This window comes from Bidens hawaiensis, unplaced genomic scaffold, assembly GCF_021521415.1.
Source record: "Bidens hawaiensis isolate Kalapana, Puna unplaced genomic scaffold, B.hawaiensis_p1.1 tig00003022_1, whole genome shotgun sequence".
NCBI classification, from domain to species: Eukaryota; Viridiplantae; Streptophyta; class Magnoliopsida; order Asterales; family Asteraceae; genus Bidens; species Bidens hawaiensis.
The window spans coordinates 494,902-500,329 of record NW_027491163.1 but is presented as its reverse complement, the minus strand read 5'-3'; the positions used below and the strand labels follow the sequence as shown (position 1 = coordinate 500,329).

Here is a 5,428-nt window from a genome sequence, read left to right as displayed (position 1 = left end):
AAGTAGTTTAATCTTTGATGCACGAATCCCCACATTACCCTCAAATCGGTTTTCAAGCGCTTCCCAAAGTTCTCTAGCAGTTTTATACTTCCTGAAGGTGTGAAGAATCTCTTGTGGAAGAGCCATTGTTATCGTTGCATGAGCTTTGCTTTCAGCCTCATACATTTTCTTTTCTTCCTCTTCCATCTTGTTGTATTTCTTAATCTGATCACGACCCTCATACTCAGCAGTTGGTGGAATGTATCCATCTTGAATGCATACCCACATCTTAGCATCTTGGTATTTGACATATTGTTCAAACCGATCCTTCCACGCCACGAAATCGGTTCCCTTAAGCATCTTCGGTGCCTTAGTAGTTGAACCCGCTTCCACTTCCATCTTCACCAGTTCCGTAATGTTTATAGAAGTCATCTTTCACGAAACACAAAGAAACCCGAAAAATAAAAATTTTATTCTTAACAGTACTGTAGGCGAAGTTGAAGTTAACTTCGCTTAAGTCTGAACTTCGCTTGAATTCGTAACTTCGCTCTCTTTTCTAAATTCGCCTGATTTGGCGAAGTTGTGGATAACTTCGCTTAAGTTAAGCGAACTTGTGAGGTAGGCGAAGTTGTGGGTAACTTCGCTTGAGATAAGCGAACTTGTGTGGAAGGCGAAGTTGTGGATAACTTCGCTTAACCTTATATCTTCGCCTAAACCCTACAAACAGTAGCGGCAACTTCGCCTGATGAACACGATGATTTTGCAGGTTTGATTTCTGGATTTTGCGAGGTATGCGAAGGTGTTATGGGTTGTTTTTGATGGTGGGAGGTGAGTAGGACACAAAAACTCGGTAAACTCGTCCCGCGAATAGTCGAACGGAACGATTTCTACACCCGCGTGATAATCCCGAACCACACAATCACGAGCAAAAGCTCTGATACCAATTGTAGGTTCCCAGCCGGATCTACACGGAATATCTCGTTCTACGTAGGTGCGGAATCCCTACGTAAGACATTACGAGCGTAGAAGACGATACGAGTTAACACGATCAAACACACGTTACAATAAACAAAGACACGTTGTATTGCAACCTAAAACACGTGATATCAATCACAAACACTGGACAACTTGTTACAACTCGATCAATACTAATTCAAACCTAGCCGTAACCTAGACTTATAACAGACGACAACTTCGCCTAGCATGTTTAGGCGAAGTTGTTCTTAACTTCGCTTGTTCCACAAGTTCGCCTATATCAGCGAACTTGTGAGAACTTCGCTTACATCCAAAACACAAATCCAACTAACTCGATTACAGACACTAGACACTGAACTACTGACATCATGTACCAACACTTTAATATTATGCCTAAATAATTCGTGTAATATTTGGAACTATCAATTTAGAGTGTAATATTTTAGAGCGAAATTTTCTGCAATTTCATATAATTTAGAGTACAATATTGAAAGGGTAACATTATAGCAATATAATAATGAATCAATGATTTTACAGCCTCCTACACATCAAAGGGGTGTTCGGGATTCTTTGTTTTACCTCATTATAATTTTTCATTAAATTAATAAGTTACAACATTGTAACTTATGAAACTTTTTCCCTCATAATATAAGCAATCCAAAAAGTTAATAAGTTATAAGTTGATGAAATTAAGCAATCCCAAACACCCCCCCCCCCCCCCCACAATTCGTTTGATTAAATCATCAATTTTTTATCAATTTGATAATTCTTGATGTTCAATGAAATTAGATTTTGATTTTGGTTTTGTTTTTTGATTTGTCCATGATCAACGATGCTCGATTTGTGTGATTTCGTATATGAGAATTAGGGTTTAGAAATTGAAGAGATGATTGCGTGAGAAAACCATAATCTAATTTTAGGTTATTTACGTTTATGCTACCGCATAGTTTAAGATTGAAATTGGAATTGGAGTCGATGCTATAGAGAGTCACATACATTTTGTATGATAACGTATTAGTGTACGGTAACATGCCTTGCGTATATAAGTATATTATACTCGAAAAAAACGAAAGTTACAAACTCATAGCATTCACATCCATTCTCCTATTTCAAAACCTAAATTATGTTAACAATCAATACATTTTCTATTTTCTCCACTCACAATCAAAGTATTAAAAATTCTAGTGATGAACAGTTTTTTTCAAATATACAAAAAATTTACTGAATTTTCTCCTTACTTCACTCATATTACCCTAAACCACTAGTTACTCTGTAAAAACACACCTCATAAAAAAAATGGAATGAAATATGAATGCTCTCATTGGTCATATCATATTGAATTATTATGCTTTAATCACTATCAGTTTACCAAAAATAAAATATAAAAAAATAATCCTCAAATTACTCTCACACACAACCACATTAGCTTATATATTATAACTAAGAAAAGATAAAATGTGAAAAATAATAATCTCAACACACATGCACAACAGCCAACCCACCACCCCCTACCATTTTCTTCACTTCTACATAAGCTTCATTCTTTGCACCCCTGACTCCTAATTCTATTTCTATTTCTATTTTTACACCTAACAATTTCCTTTTTTTTACTTCTTATACGACAAACTCCCACAAATTTAGCAACCTTCTGCACATTTTGAATCCATGAAACCCTAGTCAAAAATACTATTTTTAGGGGTTTTCAAAATGGCACCAAGTCTTGATCATTTCTTTTCATCAAGCTTACTGTGTGCAGAAGAACATGACAGCATCTTTTATGACTATGATGTTGATGATCATAGGAATCATCAAAATCAGAGATTTATCAACCATCTTGAAACACAAGACCATCTTCTTGATGTTTCTGATGAGAGGTTGGATTTGTTGATTGAAAAAGAATGTCAACAGTTTGTTGGTTTTTTTAATTATTTGAATAATATCAAGAATGGGAAGTTGGATGTTGCTGCAAGACAAGAGGCTATTGATTGGATTACAAAGGTTTTACCAATTTTTATTTTTTTGGGATTTTTTTCAATTTGGGATTTATATTTAGTTAAGAAATTAAAAAGATTTTTAATTTATGCAGGTTCATGCTTATTTTAATTTTGGACCTCTGACTGCTTGCTTAGCAGTTAATTATTTGGACAGATTCCTTGCTGTTTATGAATTGCCAGTGAGTTATTTTATCAAATGATATGATTAATTTTTTAAATATCATTTAATAAAGTTTAATTTTTTAATATGGTTTTATTGATGTAAGGCCAAATCATGGATGATGCAGTTGCTGGCTATAGCCTGTTTATCATTGGCAGCAAAAATGGAAGAGACTGAAATACCCCTGATTCAAGATTTGCAGGTGAAGATCCAATTTGGAGTCAAGATGTTGACTTTCTGTATTGGGTCAAACTAAATTTGACCAAGAAATTGGAACTTTGATTGAATTTGCAGGTGGGTGGATCAAGGTTTGTGTTTGAGTCAAAATCCATTCAGAAAATGGAGCTGCTTGTGTTGACCACATTGAAATGGAGGGTATAATCAGTGACACCATTCTCATTCATTGATGATTTTCTTGGAAAAGTCATCGGTGGTCAACCCATTTCAAAATCTTGGATTTTGACATCAACCCAACTCATATTAAGCTTGTTTAAAGGTAAAAAGATGAGTTTTTGATTATTATTTGAAAGAAGAAGTTGAGGGTAAAATTGTAATTTTACCCATGTCAGGGGTGGAGTTCATGGAATTTAGACCTTCTGAGATAGCTGCAGCAGTGGCAAGTCATGTAGTGGGATCAACTCAGATTTCTGCCCTTGATCAATATGTTCCAAAGGTAGTGAAATGAACTAATGATCCATAAATGTTGTATATTTTTGCAACTTTTGTTGTACATTCAATATCTATGTTACCAATCAAATTCATGTACAAGGTTTGTTGAATAAGGTACAAATCTTATAAGTTACAAAATTTGAGGAAAAAACAAAAAGAAGACAAAAACCAAAGCAAGTGGTATGAAGATTGTAGACTTGTAGGAGTGACAGATCTCAAAGTTTTGGTGTGTACGATATATAAAATTGTACTTCGCCAAGAAAGTTTTGAGCACCCCCCTGCCCCACATAGATCCGCCACTTACTTGTATAGTATGCAATAAATGTTATATATTAATGGACTTTTACATGAAAGATTCTTGAAAGAAAGACCTTTACTTGAATTATATTAAAAGGTTCTTGATTATATTTTGGTTTAATTATTTGCAGGAGAGGGTTCTTAAATGCATGGAATTGTTGAAAGAATTTAATGGTGATTGTACAGTGAGCTTAATGAGTGGTACATTGACATCAATGCCAAAGAGTCCAACTGGTGTCCTGGACCTGGAGGCTGCATGTTATTCAATAGTTGGGTCATGCCCAAACTCTTTTAAAAGGAGAAGACTCAACAATACACCTTTTAATTTGGAGATTTAGTTGAAAATAATTTTTAAAATCTTTTATTTTTATTTTTTATTTTTTATTTTTGGTAGGGTGAGTATTTAATGTGGCTATTGTCAATCAAAATTTCCCCAAAAAAAAAAAAAATTTGAATCATGAGCTGTTAAATATTAGACTTCTTAACAGCTTGGGAGAAGAGTAAGGGCAAAACTGGAAATTAAATTTGGGAGAAGAGTAAGACTTCTCTCATACCCCCATCTCCATCATGCATGCCACAGTGTAAACAACTTACCACAAGAACCTTGAGGGTTACTATCTTCACCTGCCATCGTCACAGTCTTTTCTCTTCTTTCCCAATATGGCAAGGAATCAAGCTGGTGAACTCAGATCCCAATGCTCTCAAACCCTCACAAACTGTCACCGAAAAATGAACCCGACTCCTCTGCAACAGCGAACAATCTTGATATTGTGATTTTGACTTTTCGAAGGAAACCCATCAAGGGGGTGTTCTTGATTTCCAAAACTAACCTCGCGAGCGGTATGTCTTCTTGATAAAGTTATGAGCTTTTTGCCTTGTTTTTTCTTGCCTCTAACCCAAACTTGACCGATGCATGTGGCTTTAGGGGAAGAGGGTTTTGGGTTCTCAAAGGTTCCTCTTTTCATAGGGGCGGTGGGGAACATTCTGGCAAAGCCCTGCCTTTGATACTGCCATGCTTTTGAGTCTTCGGCTTAGTGAGGGTGGTTGGTGGGTCTCAGATCCCATGTCTACCTGGGCTCAAGATTGACTTGGATGAGATCTAAAGGGTTGGGGATTGATTAATAGAAAAGAAAAAAATAAATAAAATAACGAAGTTATCATAGTATGTCTGATTTAACAAATAAGTAGACCAAGTTAGAAAAAAAAATACTAAAATTGCAAGTTTTAGAAAACTGAGGTAGCCATTTGCAATAAATTCAAAAACGATACTAAAGTTGCGTAATTGTGTAAATCACGGGCACTAAAATACACTTAACTCGTGTATATATACTATTATAGTAAACAAAAATCATTG

General features: G+C 35.3%; 1 pseudogene across 1 annotated transcript; it reads left to right on the top strand.

Annotated features, from left to right (window-relative positions):
* Positions 1 to 2,575: 2,575 nt before the first annotated feature.
* LOC143622057 (cyclin-D4-1-like) lies at positions 2,576 to 4,435 on the top strand (annotated as a pseudogene). Its single transcript, XR_013151627.1, has 6 exons — positions 2,576 to 2,952; positions 3,041 to 3,127; positions 3,215 to 3,310; positions 3,403 to 3,604; positions 3,678 to 3,781; positions 4,206 to 4,435. The product of XR_013151627.1 is annotated as a cyclin-D4-1-like (transcript).
* Positions 4,436 to 5,428: the final 993 nt, after the last annotated feature.